The sequence below is a fragment of the Sus scrofa genome, chromosome 1 (assembly GCF_000003025.6).
Source record: "Sus scrofa isolate TJ Tabasco breed Duroc chromosome 1, Sscrofa11.1, whole genome shotgun sequence".
Classification (NCBI taxonomy): domain Eukaryota; kingdom Metazoa; phylum Chordata; class Mammalia; order Artiodactyla; family Suidae; genus Sus; species Sus scrofa.
In genome coordinates this window covers 246,094,301-246,104,094 of record NC_010443.5, presented here as the reverse complement: position 1 = coordinate 246,104,094, position 9,794 = coordinate 246,094,301, and positions in this window count along the sequence as shown.

Genomic DNA, 9,794 nt, shown 5'->3' with positions numbered 1-9,794 from the left:
TTCACTCCTTGGAATTAATAATTTATTCTCTCATTCAACCCATATCAATTAAATTCCTTCTGTGCTTCAGGCACTTTTCCAAAAACTGGGGTGGCAGAAGTGAATAAATGACAAAGTTTTTTTCCCTTGGAACTTCCATGTTAGGGGAAACAGTTAAACAATTGAAGAAAAAATATATCTGGGATTATACATGGGGAAAAAAGTAGGATATGGAGAAAAGAAAGTTCTGGAGGGAGGTGCCACAGTGGGGAACTCTTCTTTCTCTGGAACTTCTAGCTATTTCCCACTAGCCATCTTCTCCCACTCCACCTTTTTAAACAATTAACAGTAGAATCCCTGCAGTTGGGTGCAGCCAGGTGACTAAGTCCTAGCCAGTGGGATGGGTTAGTGCATTTATGACCCACTGTAAGTGATATTTTGTAGGAGGAATTGTTGCCCTCTCTGTCTTTCTTATTGCTTCTTGCTGGAATGTGGACATAATGGCTGGAGTTCTTGACCTACGTGGTGGAAACCACATGCTAAAGATGGCAGAACAGAGAGAAGTGGTCTAGTTTCTGACTCCATGGAATACCACACTAGGAGTCCTGGAGTACCTATCTCTGGACATCTTTTACAAGAGAATTCACCTTCCGGTTTAAGTCACTGCTATGTGGCTCACACCTGTGATCTTAATCAATAGAAAGATGACTCATTTCTATTCATTTGTTTCTCTTCTTTTCCTTTTGCCTTCACTTATTAATCACCAAATTCTTTGCCAAAACTCAAAATGATTAAATTTATTAGTCAGCTTATCATTTCATCTTGTAGAGTTATCTTTCAGGAATCTTTTTTTTTTTTTTTCTTTCTCTTGGTACAGTATCGACTAAGCATTTAAGATGACCCTGTAGTAATTCTTGGATCTCCTTTCACTGATCTGCAGAATCCCATTTGCCTTGTGTTGGACTTCCTTTTCCTTTCCAGTATCTCATGTCTTTTTTTTGCTTTTCCTCATTTTAGGAGAGGGTACGTGGGAAGTAAACTTTTGAGACTTGCATGTCTAAAAATGTCTTCTCTTAATTTATAGTTTGGGTAGATATAAAATTCTACTTTGGAAATAATTTTCCTCATTTTTTAAAAGGCACTGCTCCATTGCATAAAAGTTTCTAATAAGTAATTCATCCCATTCTGATCCTGATCCTTTGTATGTGACTTGTTGCTCTCTGTAAATTTTTTGTATTTTTCTTATTATCTCTGATTTTCTGAAATTTCATCATACTATTCCTTGGAATAGGTCTTTTTTCATCTATTGTGTCTCATTCAGTAGATCCACCTCAATTTGGAAACTTTTTTTTCCTTTTTTTTTTATTTTTTATTTTCCCACTGTACAGCAAGGGGATCAAGTTATCCTTACATGTATACATTGCAATTACAGTTTTTCCCCCACTCTTTCTTCTGTTGCAACATGAGTATCTAGACATAGTTCTCATGCTATTCAGCAGGATCTCCTTGTAAATCTATTCTAGGTTGTGTCTGATAAGCCCAAGCTCCCGATCCCTCCTACTCCCTCTCCCTCCCATCAGGTAGCCACAAGTCTCTTCTCCAAGTCCATGATTTTCTTTTCTGAGGAGATGTTCATTTGTGCTGGATATTAGATTCCAGTTATAAGTGATATCATATGGTATTTGTCTTTGTCTTTCTGGCTCATTTCACTCAGGATGAGATTCTCTAGTTCCATCCATGTTGCTGCAAATGGCATTATGTCATTCTTTTTTATGGCCGAGTAGTATTCCATTGTGTATATATACCACCTCTTCCGAATCCAATCCTCTGTCGATGGACATTTGGGTTGTTTCCATGTCCTGGCTATTGTGAATAGTGCTGCAATGAACATGTGGGTGCCTGTGTCTCTTTTAAGTAGAGTTTTGTCTGGATAGATGCCCAAGAGTGGGATTGTGGGGTCATATGGTAATTCTATGTATAGATTTCTAAGGTATCTCCAAACTGTTCCCCATAGTGGCTGTACCAGCTTACATTCCCACCAACAGTGCAGTAGGGTTCCCTTTTCTCCACAGCCCCTCCAGCGCTTGTTATTTGTGGACTTCTTAATGATGGCCATTCTGACTGGTGTGAGGTGGTATCTCATGGTAGTTTTGATTTGCGTTTCTCTTATAATCAGCGATGTTGAGCATTTTTTCATGTGTTTGCTGGCCATCTGTATATCTTCCTTGGAGAACAGTCTATTCAGGTCTTTTGCCCATTTTTCCATTGATTGATTGGCTTTTTTGCTGTTGAGTTGTATAATTTGTTTATATATTCTAGAGATTAAGCCCTTGTCAGTTGCATCATTTGAAACTATTTTCTCCCATTCTGAAAGTTGTCTTTTTGTTTTCTTTTGGGTTTCCTTTGCTGTGCAAAAGCTTTTCAGTTTGATTAGGTCCCATGGTGGAAACTAATTTTTTTTTTTGCCAGAGATCTTAGTATTTGTTAGTATCTTTGAAGAATATATTAATTGGTATAGGCTAATTTGCTGTTACAAATTGACACCAAAAGTGTGTTCTAATTCTAATTCTAATTCAAACATTACTGTATTTTATTTATTATTATTATTTTTCCTTTTTTTGGGGGGTGCACTTGTGGCCTATGGAAGTTCTCAGGCTAGGGGTCGAATTGGAGCTGCAGCCTCCATCCTACACCACAGCAACGTGGGATCCCAGCCGTGTATGCAACCTACACCATACCTCATGGCAACGACAGATCCTTCACCCATTGAGTGAGGCCAGGGATCAAATCCATGTCCTCATGGATTATAGTTGGGTTCATTACCAGTGAGCCACAATAGGAACTCCATAACATTTTATTTTTTAGGAGAATCCAAAGTAGGGTTTTTTAGTTGACAAGCAACGCTCCTATACAGCTTAAGGACATAGATTTCTTCCATGCTGTGGCTTTGCCATCCTCTAGAGTCTCATCATTAATTTCATCCAACCAAGAGAAAAAGGAGACTTTCAAGAATATTTGCAAAAGGAGAATGCTTACAAAATAGGAATAAAATTTTTATGGCTACAACTTAGAGATAGATATACATTGGTTGCCTAAGACAATCTCCCATTTAGTATCTCACAGGATTTAATTATCCTCAGAATTCTATAAGTTAAACTTTATCTCCATTTTATAATAGAAAAAGGTGAGATTCTGAGAGATTAAATTATTTTCTCAGGCTTATACCTGCTAGGTAGTCCAGCCAGGATTTAAAGGCAGATTGTAGAATTAGTTCAGTTTACCATTAAAAAAAAAAAAAGTGTGTGATCTCTAAGATAGTTTTAGATTTGTGGTGGTAAATAGTCTCTAAACAGCATTTAAAAAGGAATATTTTTCGGTGACTACTTGTTTATCCCTAAAATGCCTGGAAAATAAGTAAGATAAGCATTTTGAAAATTATTGTTTTATATCCTAATGTCTGACAAGTAGTCCAAAAAACAGTTAGTCCAAAGCTAGAAAAATAATACCAAAAAAATGGATTATTAAAATGGGCTAATGTGATGTGATGTAGAGAAACTGGTTGGTTATATAGATTGGGTAGACAGAAATGAGCTGTTGGAGGTAACATGGAGCATTTATTGTAGATACAAAAGTGTATTTAATTTATGTACACTTTAAAGAAAATAATAAAAAGTGAACGCTTGTACCCCTGCCAAGCTTTAGAAATAAAATATTGCCACAACTTTAGATACTCAATACATATTCCTTCTTGATCATGCTTTCCTCCCTCCAATACATAGCCATAATTTCTTTCAAGTAACCACAATCCAGAATTTTGTGTTGATCATTAAGTTTTTTTTTTCAATTTGCATTTGTCTATATACTAAGCAATATATTGTTTTGGTTTGTCTGTTTTATAAATTTCTTTAAATGAAATCAGATTGTTTTTATTATTTTGACACATAATTCTTTAATTTTAGGCTTTTGAAAAGGACCAGTGTTAAGCAATTACAGTAATTAATTCATTTCTCTGCTGTTAGTATTCCATACCTTAATTTCTTTGTCCACTGGGCATTATGGACAAAGCCGTTTGACTTTCTTTGTAGATGTCTTCTGTTTCCAGTGGAAGAACTTCTCTAAGCCAGGCGTTTCAGACCTTTCCTTTTTCCTTTTTTTTTCTTTTTTGTACTTTAATTCCAGCAAGTTCATTTAGGTCCTGAGGCGTATGTTTCCAATATTTCTGAAACCAAGTACAGATTTCCTACTTCACAAATTTGATTACAGGTTTAGAAAATTTATAGTAACATCCTGTTTTTTTTGGCAAACATCATCAAGTTTGGGAAATTGCTTTTTAAATATACATTCTTGGGAGTTCCTGTGGTGGCGCAGTGGTTGAGGAATCCGACTAGGAACACTGAGGTTGCGGGTTCGATCCCTGCCCTTGCTCAGCGGGTTAACGATCTGGCGTTGCCGTGAGCTGTGGTGTAGGTCACAGACTTGGCTCGGGTCCAGCATTGCTGTGGCTCTGGCATAGGCTGGCAGCTACAGCTCCGATTAGATCCCTAGCCTGGGAACCTCCATACGCCACGGGAGCGGCTCAAGAAATGGCAAAATAAATAAATAAATAAATAAATAAACATTCTTTTTCTCACATAATCCTCCATCATGCTCCATCATCAGTGACTAGATGTAGTTCTCTGTGCTATACAACAGGATCTCATTGCTTATCTACTCCAAATGGAATAGTTTGCATCTATTAACCCCAGACTCCCAGTCCATCCCACTCCCTCCCGCTCCCACTTGGCAACCACAAGTCTGTTCTCCATGAATTTCTTTTCTGTGGAAAGGTTTATTTGTGCCGTATGTTGGATTCCAGATATAGGTGATATCTTTTGGTGTTTGTCTTTCTGACTTACTTCACTTAGTATGAGAGTCTCTAGATCCATCCATATTGCTGCAAATGATATTATTTTGTTCTATTTATGGCTGAGTAGTATTCCATTGTGTATGTATAACACATTTTCTTAATCCATTCATTTGTTGATGGACATTTAGGTTGGTTCCATGTCTTGACTATTGTGAATAGTGCTGCAATGAACATATGGGTGGATATATATTTTTCAAGGAAAGTTTTGTCCAGATATATGCCCAAGAGTGGGATTGCTCGATCATGTGGTAGTTGTATATATTTAGTTTTCTGAGGTACCTCCATACTGTTTTACACAGTGGTTTTACCAATTTACATTCCCACCAATAGTGTAGGAGGGTACTCTTTTCTCCACACCCTTTCCAGCACTTGTTATTTGTTGACTTGTTAATGATGGTCATTCTGACTGGTGTGAGATGGTACCTTGTAGTAGTTTTGACTTGCTTTTCTCTAATAATTAGTGATGTTGAGCATTTTTTCATGTGCTTGTTGGCCATCTGTATATCTTCTTTGGAGAAATGTCTATTCAGGTCTTTTGCCCATTTTTCAGTTGGGTTGTTGGTTTTTTTTTTTTTATCATAAATGGATATTGGAATTTGTCAAATGCTTTTTCTGCATCTATTGAGATGACCATGTGGTTTTTGGCTTTTCTTTTGTTATTGTGGCATATATGACATAAATTGATTTGCATGTGTTTGAACCATCCTTGTGCACCTGGGATGAATCCCGCTTGGTCATGGTGTATGATCTTTTTTATATGTTGTTGGATTCGGTTGGCTAAAATTTTGTTGAGAATTTTTGCATCTATAGTCATCAAAGATATTGGCCTATAATTTTCTTTTTTGAAAGTATCTTTGGTTTTGGCATTAGAGTGATGGTGGCTTCATAGAATGTTTTTAGGAGTGTTTCTTCTTTTTCAACTTTTTGGAAAATTTTAAGAAGGATGGGTTTAAGTTCTTCTTGGTATGTTTGATAGAATTCGTCTGGGAAGCCATCTGGTCTTGGACTTTTATTTGTAGAGAGCATTTTTATTACATATTCAATTTCGTTTCTAGTGATTGGTCTGTTCACTTGATCTATTTCTTCTTGATTCAGTTTTGGTGGGCTGTAAGTCTCTAGAAAGTTTACCATTTCTTCTAGGTTGTGAAATTTTTTGGCATATAATTGTTCATAGTATACTCTTACAGTTTTATTATATTTCTTCAATATCCATTGAGATTTCTTCTTCATTTATTTATTTATTTTTGGCTTTTTTTTTTCTTTTTGTCTTTTCAGGGCCACACCCAGGGCATATGGAGGTTCCCAGGCTAGGGGTCCAATTGGAACGGTAGCTGCTGGCCTACCCCACAGCCACAGCAACTTGGGATCCGAGCTGTGTCTGCAACCTACACCACAGCTCACGGCAACTCCTGTTCCTTAACCCACTGAGTGAGGCCAAGGATCAAACCTGCAACCTCATGGTTCCTAGTCGGATTCGTTTCTGCTGCGCCATGATGGAAACTCCTTCTTTTTCATTTATTATTTTGTTTATTTGGATTCTTTCTCTCCTCTTATTAGTGAATCTGGCTAGAGGTTTGTCAATTTTGTTTACCCTTTCAAAGAACTAGCTCTTTGTTTTATTGATTTTTTCTATTGTTTCTTGAATCTCTATTTTATTGATTTCCTCTCTGATCTTTATGATTTCCTTCCTTTTTTTTTTTTTGTTCTTTTTCTAATTCATTTAGATGGTGGGTTAAGTTGTCAATTTTAGATTTTTCTTCTTTTTAGAGGAAGGCCTGTATCACTCTGAATCTCCCTCTAAGCACTGCTTTTGCAGCATCCCAAAGATTTTGAATGTTTGTGTCTTCATTATCATTTGTCTTGAGGTATTTTTTAATTTCCTTTTTGATTTCCTTGTTGACCCATTTGTTTCTTTTAGTAGCATGTTATTTAGTTTCCATGTAGTCAGTTTTTTCTCATTTCTTTTCCTGTGGTTGATTTCTAATTTCATGCCATTGTGGTCAGAGAAGATATTTGAAATAATTTCTATACTCTTAAATTTGGTGAGGTTAGTTTTGTGCCCCAGTATGTGGTCAATCCTTGAGAATGTTCTATATGCACTTGAAAAGAATGTATATTCTGATTTTTTTGGATGTAATATCCTGAAAATATCAATGAGATCTAACTGTTCTATTGTGTCATTTAGGATCTCTGGGGCCTTACTGATTTTCTATCTAGAGGATCTGTCCATTGATGTGAGTGGGTTGTTAAAGTCTCCTACTATTATTGTATTCCCAACAATTTCTCCTTGTATGTCTTAGTATTTGTTGTGTGTATCTGGGTGCTCCTATATTAGGAGGATGATTGTAACATCCTCCTCGCGAATGGATCCTTTTATCATTAAATAGTGTCCTTCTTTGTCTTTCCTTATGGCCTTCATTTTAAAGTCTGTCTTGTCTGATATGAGCATTGCAACTCCTGTTTTCCTGTCTTTTCCATTGGCACGAAATATCTTTTCCCATCCCCTCACTTTCAATCTATATGTGTCCTTTGCCCTAAGGTGAGTCTCTTGTAGACAGTGTCTTGTAGGCTCTTGCTTTTTTTATCCAATCTGCCACTCTGTGTCTTTTGATTGGAGCATTCAGTCCATTGACATTTAAGGTAGTTATTGATAAATATGTATTTATTGCCATTTTAAACCTTGTTTCCAGTTGATTCTATGTTTCTCCTTTCTTTTTTTGGTTGGATGATTTCCTTTTATTTTATGCTTGTGTACTTTTTAGTTTTTATGAATGTAATGTTTAGTTTTGATTTGTGGTTGCCCTGTTTTTCAAGTTTGTTAATCCCTTCCTACATCTGCTTGCTTTAGCCTGATAGTCATATAAACTCAAACACATTATTAAAAAAAAAAAGAATCTAGATTTTCTTACTTTCCTCCCCCATGAAGTCCTTTTTTAACATCCTCATGTTCTCATTTTGCTGTTCCTTGTGTTTATTGTTACTTTTACAATAGGTTTTTTTTTCTTCCCCTTTTAGATCTGTATACTGACCTAAGTGATTGCTTTCCAATTGTGATTTCCTCCATCCTATTTCTTCTTACTTCCTTTTTATTTAGGGGAAGCCCTTTCAGTATTTCTTTTAGAATGGGTTTAGGATTACTGTATTCTTTTAGCTTTTGTTTTTTGGAGAAATTCTTATTTCTACTTGTGTTTTAAAAGATATTCTTGCTGGGTAGAGTATTCTAGGCTGCATTTTTTTTTTTTCCCTTTTAGAACTTTGAATATATCTTGCCACTCTCTTCTGGTCTGTAGTGTTTCTGTAGAGAAATCAGCTGATAGCCTTATGGGGGTTCCCTTATAATTAACACTTTGTTTTTCTCTTGTTGCCTTTAGAATTCTCTTCTTATCTTTAACTTTTGCCATTTTTATTATAATATGTCTTGGTGTGGGCATGTTTGGATTCAACTTGTTTGGGGCCTTCTTTGCTTCCTGTATCTTGATATCTGTATTCTTTAGGTTTGGAAAGTTTTCAGCCGTAATTTTTTCAAATATATTTTCAATCTCCTTTTTTTTTTTCTTCTCCTTCTAGAATTCCTATTATGTGTAGGTTGGCCCACTTTATATTATCCCATGGATCTCTTATATTGCTTTCAGGTTTTTTTTCATTTGGTTTTCTGTTTGCTGTCCTGATTGGGTGATTTCCATTATTCTATCTTCCAAGTCGCTAATTCATTCCTTCACATTATTCATTCTATTCTTTAGTGCCTTTAACTTAGTTTTGTCTCTGCAAATCAATTTTCTGTTTTTTCCAGGCTCCTTTTCATATTTTCTATTTCCTTTCTAAAGTAATTTGTATTACTGTTTATATCTGCACTTAATCCCTTAATATTCATCCTTAATCCCTTCAGTATTTTCATTACCTTCCTTTTGAGCTCAATGTCTATTAGACTGCAGAGGTCTGTTTCATTGTTTGCTGCTTCAGATGAATTCTCCTATTCTTTTAACTTGGAATGCTTCCCGAGCTTCTTCATTTCACTTATGTTTTTCTCTTTCTGTGAGTTTAGGGAAACTAACTACTGTAGTCTTGGAGGGCTATTTCTATGCAAGAGTTCCCTTTTGTATTTTACTGCGGGGGGCAGGGTGGTGGTTAATATTTATTTTTGACAAGGGATTTTGGTATTTTCTTTGGGTGAGTAGGCTTTTATCCCCCTGAGTGTGTTTCCAGGGAGAAGGAGGCAATGGGCAGGGCTAGTAGTCAGTGCCTGGTTGCTGGGCTCTTGACAGTAGCAAGGACTTGCTGGAGAGGTGGTGCAAGCTACTCCTAATTACAGGGCCCTGGGAAGTGGTAATGAGTCTCAGGCAGATGTAGATGGTGCCTGGAACAGTTGGCAGTGGCAGTGCAGGGTGTGTGAGTTCACAGGCTAGTGAGAGCAACAATGGGTGGGGTTTGGTCACAGTGACCTCCTTTTGAGGTTATGGGGGCCATAAGTAGTGCCTGTTCACAGACCCCCAGTGGTTGCAGGCCACACCCACCTCTGGAGTCAGAGATAACTGCAGTGTTTTGCTCCTACCACCTGTAGGCCATGCACGAGGCACCCTGTCCTGCTTAACCCATGCAGGATGTGCTGCACAGGCTACTCCTAGTTGCAAGATCCTGGGAAGTGACAGTGATTAGGTATGTGCGGGCACTGCCCAGAGTGTTTGGCAGTGGCAGCAGCAGGGCGAGTGTGTTCCCAGGGGAGTGAGAGTAACAATGGGTGCTGCTCAGTTGCAGTGTCCTCTTTTTTGCTGACATATGAGGTGACTGGGGGTACAGGTGGAGCCTGTTTACAGACCACTAGTGGTGGCAGGCCATGCCTCCCTCTGGTTTCTGAGATGACTGCTGTGGTTTGTCCCTGCTGCCTGTAGATCACACATGAGACACTGATTCG